The sequence below is a fragment of the Oncorhynchus masou genome, chromosome 13 (genome assembly GCF_036934945.1).
Source record: "Oncorhynchus masou masou isolate Uvic2021 chromosome 13, UVic_Omas_1.1, whole genome shotgun sequence".
NCBI lineage: Eukaryota > Metazoa > Chordata > Actinopteri > Salmoniformes > Salmonidae > Oncorhynchus > Oncorhynchus masou.
In genome coordinates, this window is record NC_088224.1 from 33,931,067 (window position 1) to 33,941,032 (window position 9,966).

The 9,966-nt window shown below is 45.5% G+C and overlaps 1 long non-coding RNA gene across 1 annotated transcript in view; it reads right to left on the reverse strand.

Moving 5' to 3' along the window:
* LOC135552125 (uncharacterized) overlaps nt 1–9,966 on the reverse strand; it is an 87,512-nt gene that overhangs the window by 76,086 nt on the left and 1,460 nt on the right. The gene's annotated exons all lie outside the window — the stretch shown is intronic.

Sequence of the window (9,966 nt, forward strand, 5' to 3'; positions counted from 1 at the left end):
AATGGATCAAATAAAAATCTCAACAATCTACACACAATATCTCATAATGATGAAGTGAAAACTAGTTGTAAATGTTTTTGCAAATCTCAAAAAGAAATGACAGAAATACCTTACTTACATAAGTACTTAGACCCATTGCTGTGAGACTCAGAATTGAGCTCAGGTGCATCCTGTTTCAATTGATCATTCTTGAGATGTTTCTACAACTTGATTGGAGTCCACCTGTGGTAAATTCAATTGATAACTTGAAAATAAAAGAGAGCCGCACACTCGAGGAGCTCAGATGCAAAAATGTAATTACCAACGTTACGACAGCCAATACCCTGATGAAGACAGCTTGGCTGTCGAAACGTTGGTCATTACATTTTTGCATCTGAGCTCCTAGAGTGTGCGGCTCTCTTTTATTTTAAAGGTTTCTACTCCGCTAGCCAGCACCTCGTCTTAATAGGTCTGCGTTTATTTTTCTTCTAAATTCAATTGATAAAACATGATTTGGAAAAGCACACACCTGTCTATATAAGGTCCCACAGTTGACAGTGCATGTCAGAGCAAAAGCCAAGCCATGATGTCGAGGGAATAGGCCATAGAGCTCAGAGACAGGGTTGTGTCAAGGCACAGATCTAGGGAAGGGTACCAAAACATTTCTATAGCATTGAAGGTCTCCAAGAACACAGTGGCTTCCACCACTCTTAAATGGAAGAGGTTTGGAACCAACAAGACTCTTCCTAGAGCTGGCTGCCTGGTCAAACTGAGCAATTGGGGGAGAAGGGCCTTGGTCAGGGAGGTGACCAAGAACCCAATGGTCACTCTAATAGAGCTCCAGAGTTTCTCTGTGGAGATTGAAGAACCTTCCAGAAAGACTATCTCTGCAGCACTCCACCAATTAGGCCTTGATGGTAGAGTGCCAGACGGAAGCCACTCCTCCGTAAAAGGCACATGACAGCCCACTTGGAGTTTGCCAAAAGGCACCTAAAGACTCTCAAACCATGAGAAACAAGATTCTCTGGTCTGATAAAACCAATATTCAACTCTTTGGCCTGATTGCCAAGCATCACGTCTGGAGGAAACAGCAGCATCATGCTGTGGGGATGTTTTTCAGCGGCAGGGACAGGGTGACTAATCAGGATCGAGGAAAAGATGAACAGAGTATAGAGAGAACCTTGCTCCAGAGCGAAGTTTTACCTTACAACAGGACAACAACCCTAAGCACACAGCAAAGACAACGCAGGAGTGGCTTCGGGAATAGTCTCTGAATGTCCTTTGATTTGCCTACCCAGAGCCCGGACTAGAACCCGATCGAACATCTCTGGAGAGACCTGAAAATAGCTGTGCAGGAATGCTCTACATCCAACCTGACAGAGCTTGAGAGGATCTGCAGAGAAGCATGGGAGAAACTCCCCAAATACAGGTGTGCCAAACTTTTAGCGTCATACCCAAGAAGACTCAAGGCTGTAATTGCTGCCAAAGGTGTTTCAACAACGTACTGAGGAATGGGTCTGAATATTTATATAAATGTGATAAAGATTTATTTATTTTTATTCGATAAAATGTTTAAAAAAACAACAGTTTTTGCTTTGTCATTATGGAGTAGTGTGTGTAGATTGATGGGGGGGAACAATTTAATACATTTTAGAATAAGCCTGTAACCTAACAAAATGTAGAAAAGTCAAGGGGTCTAAATACGTTGACTGGTACTATATATATATAGTACCAGTCAAAAGTTTGGACACACCTACTCATTCAAGGGTTTTTCTTTATTTTTACTATTTTTGTACATTGTAGAATAATAGTGAAGACATCAACACTATGACATAACACATATGGAATCATGTTGTAACCAAAAAAGTGTTTGTAACGAATGTCGTGGGAAGAAGGTGAGGACCAAAGCGCAGTGTGGTAAGTGTTCATCTTATTTTATGAAAAGAACTGAACACTGAATAACAAACAACAAAGAAACAATCGAAACAGTTCTGTCTGGTGCAGACACACTAAGACTGAAAATAACCACCCACAAAACACAATGGAAAACAGGCTACCTAAATATGATTCTCAAACAGGGACAACGATTGCCAGCTGCCTCTGATTGAGAACCATACCAGGCCAAACACAGAAATAGAAAATCATAGACAAACTAACATAGACAATCCACCCAACTCACGCCCTGACCATACTAAAACAAAAAACAAAACAAAGGAACTAAGGTCAGAACGTGACAGTGTTAGATTCTTTAAAGTAATCACCCTTTGCCTTGATGACATCTTTGCACACTCTTGGCATTCTCTCAACCAGATTCACCTGGACTGCTTTTCCAACAGTCTTTTTCCACATATGCTGAGACCTTGCTGGCTGCTTTTCCTTCACTCTGCGGTCCAAATCATCCCAAACCATCTCAATTGAGGTCGGGTGATTGTGGAGGACAGGTCATCTGATGCAGCACTCCATCACTCTCCTTGGTCAAATATGCCTTACACAGCCTGGAGGTGTGTTGTCCTGTTGAAAAATAAATGATAGTCCCACTAAGCGCAAACCAGATGGGATTGCATATCGCTGCAGAATGCAGTGGTAGCCATGCTGGTTAAGTGTGCCTTGAATTCAAATTAAATCACAGACCGTGTCACCAGCAAAGCTCCCCCGCACCATCACAACTCCTCCTCCATGCTTCACGGAGGGAACCACACATGCAGAGATCATCAGTTCACCTACTCTGCGTCTCACAAAGACACAGTGGTGGGAACAAAAAAATCTCAAATTTGGACTCGTCAGACCAAAGGACAGATTTCCACCAGTCTAGTGTCCATTGCTCATGTTCCTTGGCCCAAGCAAGTCTCTTATTCTTATTGGTGTCCTTTAGTAGTGGTTTCTTTGCAGCAATTTGACCATGAAGGCCTGATTCACGCAGCCTCCTCTGAACAGTTGATGTTGAGATGTGTCTGTTACTTGAACTCTGTGAATCATTTATTTGGGCTGCAATCTGAGGTGCAATTAACTCTAATGAACATAGCAGAGGTAACTCTGGGTCTTCCTTTCCTGTGGCCGTCCTCATGAGAGCCAGTTCCATCATAGAGTTTGATAGTTTTTGTGACTGCACTTGAAGAAACGTTCAAAGTTTTTTAAATGTTCCGGATTGTCTGACCTTCATGTCTTAAAGTAATGACGGAATGTCATTTCTCTTTGCCTTTTTGAGCTGTTCTTGCAATAATATGGACTTGGTCTTTTACCAAATAGGTCTATCTTCTGTATACCATCTCTACCTTGTCACAACATAACTGATTGGCTCCAACACATTAAGAAGGAAAGGAATTCCACAAATTCACTTTTAACAATGCACACCTGTTAATTGAAATGCTTTCCAGGTGACTACCTAATGAAACTGGTTGAGAGAATGCCAAGAGTGTGCAAAGTTGTCATCAAGGCAAAGGTTGGCAACTTTGAAGAATCTAAAATATATTTAGACTTATTTAACACTCTCTTACATACCTTTCGCATTTCTTCAAACTTCAAAGTGTTTCCTTTCAAATGGTACCAAGAATATGCATATATCATTGCTTTAGCGCCTGAGTTACAGGCAGTTAGATTTGGGTGTGTCAGTCAAGACGAAAATTGAAATAAAAGGAGTGGATCCTTAAGAGGGGACTCATGCACAGATGCAGGAAAACCAATAGAAATGTTAAAGGCAAAGATCACATTCCCGGTAAACACTGCATACGACGGCTCAATCGGAAATTGCCTTTCAAAGCTGCAATGCCTATAACCTGCGATCTGATTGAATCCTGGTCTTAAGAAGAGTATATATAGATAAGGATAGAGTAGACCCATGGCTATTCAACATGGGTATTTATTAAGAAAATGTTGCTATTGCTTGACAAACAATGTAGACTAGAGCTATATCAAATTTGGACTCATCAGTCCAAACAATGTTTACTAGAGTTTTAATATGGTTAAAACTCTCACGTTGATCTCATTGGTCAGTCCCTGCATCAATGGCTCCGTTTATAAATTGAGTGGCTTTATTGTTCCAGCCTCATCCCACAGCTTTGTCGCAAAACAAGTGGCAGGGCTGTCTGTTTGCTGTTCTTTGAATTACGGATGTACAGCTTCAAGATGTTTGGCAATGAGTGAATGCTCTGGATTTTCAAGTGATTCATACTAACAGTCAGGATTGCATGTCCTGACAACACACCACAAAGGATATCGACAACAATATTCACATATTCTGCATATGCAGAGGTCTCCCTCTGGGATTTGTTATTACTGTATATGCAATTAAGTGTGTACCTGACTCATACAGAGTTTTGCTAACACATTCACCAGAAAGGGCAGTGAACCACTGGTTTTGTAAAACCACCTTATCAATGTTTTTTGTGTCCTCGCATGCATAAAGTTTTTAAAAAATGACTGTGTATGCACATTTGACCTGCTTCTGTCACGCCTTGGTCTTAGTATTTTGTGTTTTAGTTTATTAGTTAGTCAGACCAGGGTGTGACATGGGGTTATCATGTATTGTGTTTTCATATTGGGGTTTGTAGTGTCTGGGATTGTAGCTGATTAGGGGTGTGTGTGTGTTAAATAGGTTGGCTGCCTGAGGCGGTTCTCAATCAGAGTCAGGTGATTCTCGTTGTCGCTGATTGGGAACCGTATTTAGGTAGCCTGGTTTTCCGCTTTGTATTTCGTGGGTGATTGTTCCTGTCTCTGTGTAGTGTGCACCAGTCAGGCTGTATTAGGTTTCACGTTCTGTTTGTTATTTTTGTATTTAAGTTATTTCATGTATAGTTCGTTTGTTTGTCTTCACTATAAACATGAGTAACTTACACGCTGCATTTCGGTCCGACTCTCTTTCAACTAAAGAAGAACGCCGTTACAGAATCACCCACCAAACACGGACCGAGCAGCGTGTCAAGAGGCAGGAGCAGCGCAAAGAGGAGCCGCGTTTTAAGGATTTCTGGACATGGGAGGAAATCCTTGACGGAAGAGGACCCTGGGCTAAACCAGAGGAGTGTAGCCGCCCTAAAGTGCAGCAGGTGAAGAGGAAACAGGAGCTACACGAAAGGCAACAGAAGCAGCTTCAGTGGGAGAGGCTACACCATTTGGAGAATTGGACATGGGAGGAGGAACTGGACGGAAAAGGACCCTGGGCTCAGCCTGGTGAATATCGCCGCCCCAAGGAGGAATTAGAAGCGGCTAAAACGGAGAGGCGCAAGTATGAGGAGGCAGCACGGCGACGTGGATGGAAGCCCGAAAGGCAGCCCCAAAATTTGTTTTGGGGGGGGGCTATCAGGGGGAGTGGCTGAGTCACGAGACAGACCTGAGTCAACTCTCCCTGTTTATTGTGAAGAGCCAAGGAGGAGGTCAGAACCAGTGTTGGAGGTGAGCGAAGCAGAGACTGTGAAGGAGTTAATGGGGAAATTGGAGGAGAGTTTAATGAGGGAGTTGCTAGTTTGGTGCTTTAGATATAATATTCGGCCGACGGAGCGTGTCAGGGATTTAATGGCACCTGGGTCAGCACTCCATACTAGTCCTGAGGTGCGTGTTAGTCAGCTGGTGGAAAGTGTGCCAGCCTCACGCACTAAGCCTCCTGAGTAACTACCTAGCCTTGCACGTCCTGTGCCAGTCCTACATTCAGGCTCTCCAGTACACCTTCACGGTCCAGTCCATCCTGTGCCACCTTCACACACCAGTCCTCCGGTAGTAGCTCCCCGCACCAGGCTTCCTGTGCCTGTCCTTTATCCAGAACCACCTCCACACCCCAGCCCTCCAGTAGCAGCTCCCCACACTAGGCTTCCTGTGCGTGTCCTCGGCCAAATACCACCAGTGCCAGCGCAACGCATCAGGCCTTCAGTGCGCCTCGCCTGTTCAACGCAGCCAGCGCTTTCTCCCTCTCCTGCGCTGTCGGAGTCTCCCGTCTGTTCAGCGGTTCTAGAGCCTTCCTCCTCTACAGCGCTGTCGGAGCCTCCTGTCTGTATAGAGCAGCCTGAGCTGCCAGTCTACATGGAGCAGCCAGAGCTGTCAGTTTGTATAGAGCAGCCTGAGCTGCCAGTCTACATTGAGCAGCCAGAGCTGTCAGTTTGCATAGAGCAGCCTGAGCTGCTCGTCTGCATGGAGCAGCTAGTCTGCATGGAGCAGCCAGAGCTGCCAGTCTGCAAAGAGCTGCCAGTCTGCATGGAGTTGCCAGTCTGCATGGAGTTGCCAGTCTGCATGGAGTTGCCAGTCTGCATAGATCTGTCAGTCAGCCAGACTCTTCCAGATCTGCCAGACAGCCAGACTCTTCCAGATCTGCCAGTCAGCCAGACTCTTCCAGTCAGCCAGACTCTTCCAGATCTGCCAGTCAGCCAGACTCTTCCAGATCTGCCAGTCAACCAGACTCTTCCAGATCTGCCAGTCAACCAGACTCTTCCAGATCTGCCAGTCAACCAGACCCTTCCAGATCTGCCAGTCAACCAGACCCTTCCAGATCTGCCAGTCAACCAGACCCTTCCAGATCTGCCAGTCAACCAGACCCTTCCAGATCTGCCAGTCAACCAGACTCTTCCAGATCTGCTAGTCAGCCAGGATCCGCCAGTCAGCCAGGATCCGCCAGTCAGCCAGGATCCGCCAGTCAGCCAGGATCCGCCAGTCAGCCAGGATCTGCCAGATCTGCTAGTCAGCCAGGATCCTCCAGTCAGCCAGGATCTGCCAGATCTGCCAGTCGGCCAGGATCCGCCAGTCGGCCAGGATCCGCCAGTCAGCCAGGATCCGCCAGTCAGCCAGGATCTGCCGGATTCAACTGCCTGGCTGGGCTTCATCTCAGTACTGGGCTTTTTCTCAGTGCTGGGCTGCCTCTCAGTCCCGAGCTGCCCCTCAGTCCCGAGCTGCCCCTCAGTCCCGAGCTGCCCCTCAGTCCCGAGCTGCCCCTCAGTCACGAGCTGCTCCTCTGTTATGTAGGGTTCTGGGTGAGGACTATTCGGCCATGGTCGGCGGTTAGGGTGGATTATCCATGGACGCGAAGGGGAGGAACTATGACATTTATGAAGTGGGGTCCACGTCCGGAGCCGGAACCGCCACCATGGACAGACGACCACCCGGACCCTCCCTAGGGTTTTGAGGTGCGTTCGGGAGTCCGCACCTTAGGGGGGGGGGTTCTGTCACGCCTTGGTCTTAGTATTTTGTGTTTTAGTTTATTAGTTAGTCAGACCAGGGTGTGACATGGGGTTATCATGTATTGTGTTTTCGTATTGGGGTTTGTAGTGTCTGGGATTGTAGCTGATTAGGGGTGTGTGTGTGTTAAATAGGTTGGCTGCCTGAGGCGGTTCTCAATCAGAGTCAGGTGATTCTCGTTGTCGCTGATTGGGAACCGTATTTAGGTAGCCTGGTTTTTGCTTTGTATTTCGTGGGTGATTGTTCCTGTCTCTGTGTAGTGTGCACCAGTCAGGCTGTATTAGGTTTCACGTTCTGTTTGTTATTTTTGTATTTAAGTTATTTCATGTATAGTTCATTTTTTTGTCTTCACTATAAACATGAGTAACTTACACGCTGCATTTCGGTCCGACTCTCTTTCAACTAAAGAAGAACGCCATTACAGTTTCAGGAAACTAGGTGTATGTCACACATCAGTTTCACAGGAGAGGCATTTGAACGTAAACATGTATTTTTTTATAAAAAATATATATTTATTTTCATCTGGAACACGTGAACTTTCAGGTGCCTTGCCTTATGGCAAGGTGCTCCATCATGCTGGAAAAGGCATTGTTTGTCACCAAACTGTTCCTGGACGGTTGGGATAAGTTGCTCTCAGAGAATGTGTTGGTGCCATTCTTTATTCATGGCTGTGTTCTTAGGCAAAATTGTCAGTGAGCCCACTTCCTTGGCTGAGAAGCAACCCCACACATGAATGGTCTCAGGATGCTTTACTGTTGGCATGACACAGGACTGATGGTAGCACTCACCTTGTCTTCTCCGGACAAACTATTTTCCGGATTCGCCAAGCAATCGGGAAGGGGATTCATCAGAGAAAATGACTTTACCCCAGTCCTCAGCAGTCCAATCCCTGTACCTTTCGCAGAATATCAGTCTGTCCCTGTTTTTCCTGGAGAGAAGTTGCTTCTTTGCTGCCCTTCTTGACACCAGGCCATCCTCCAAAAAACTTCGCCTCACTGTGCGTGCAGATGCACTCACACCTGCCTGCTGCCATTCCTGTGAAAGCTCTGTACTGGTGGTGCACCGATCCCGCAGCTGAAACAACTTTAGGAGGCAGTTCTGGTGCTTGCTGGACTTTCTTGGGCGACCTGAAGCCTTCTTCACAACAATTAAACCGCTCTCCTTGAAGTTCTTGATGATCCGATAAATGGTTGGTTTAGATGCAATTTTACTGGCAGCAATATCCTTGCCTGTGAAGCACTTTTTGTGCACAGCAATGATGATGGCACATGTTTCCTTGCAGGTAACCATGGTTGACAGAGGAAGAACAATGATTCCAAACACCACCCTCCTTTTGAAGCTTCCAGTCTGTTATTCGAACTCAATCAGCATGACAGAGTCATCTCCAGCCTTGTCCTCCTTAACAATTAATTGCAATTCATCTGATCAGTCTTCATAACATTCTGGAGTATATGCAAATTGCCATCATACAAACTGAGGTAGCACACTTTGTGAAAATTAATATTTGTGTAATTCTGAACTTTTGGCCACGACTGTATTCAGATCCTTTACTCAGTACTTTTTTGAAGCACCTTCGCGGGAAATTACAGCCTCGAGTCTTCTTGGGTATGACGCTACAAGCGTGGCACATCTGTATTTGTGGAGTTTCTCCCATTATTCTCTGCAAATCCTCTCACGGCTTCACCGGCTTCACCGTATGGATGGTGCCAGGTTTCCTTCAGACATTATGTCTTGCATTCCGGCCAAGGAGTTCAATCTTGGTTTCATCAGACCAGAGAATCTTGTTTCTCATGGTCTGAGAATCCTTTAGGTGCCTTTTTGCAAACTCCAAGCAGGCTGTCATGTGCCTTTTACTGAGGAGTGGCTTCCATCTGGCCCCTCTACCATAAAGACCTGATTGGTGGAGTGCTGCAGAGATGGTTGTCCTTCTGGAAGTTTCTCCCAACTCCAAAGAAGATCTATGGAGCTCTGTCAGAGTGATCATCGGGTTCTTGGTCACCTCCCTGACCAAGGCCCTTCTCCACCTGATTGCTCAGTTTGGCCTAGGAAGAGTCTTGGTGGTTCCAAAACTTCTTCCATTTAAGGATGATGGAAGCCACTGTGTTCTTGGAGACTTTCAATGCTGCAAAAATTTTGGTACCCTTCCCCCAGATCTGTTCCTCGACATAATCCTGTCTCGGAGCTCTATGGACAATTCCTTCGACCGCATGGCTTGGTTTTTTCTCTGTCATGCACTGTCAACTGTGGTTCCTTATATAAACAAGTGTGTGCCTTTCCAAATCATGTCATTTCAACCGAATTTACCACAGGTGGACTCTTATCCAATCTTAAGGATGAACAATGGAAACAGGATTCACATGAGCTCAATTTTGAGTCTCATAGCAAAGGGTCTGAATACTTATGTAAATAAGGTATATTTGTTTTATTTCTGGAAAAAAAATCCAAATGGCTGGGTCTTGTTCCGACCGAAAGAGAATGGGCTTGTTTGACATTGGAGCCGCCTTTTTATTCAACATTTTTATTTAAACTTTATTTAACTAGGCAAGTCAGTTAAGAACAAATTCTTATTTACAATGACAGCCAATCCCAGCCAAATGCTAACCCGGGTGACATTGGGCCAATTGTGCACTACCCTTTGGGACTCCCAATCATGGCCAGTTGTAATACAGCCACGAATTGAACCAGGGTCTGTAGTGACACTCTAGCACTGAGATGCAGTGCCTTAGATCACTGTGCCACACGGGAATCAACTGCCACCTAACTATTCTACAAAGCACCTTGCATCATAAATAATTATGAATTATTATTTGTAAATCAGTCAATCAGTCACAATTT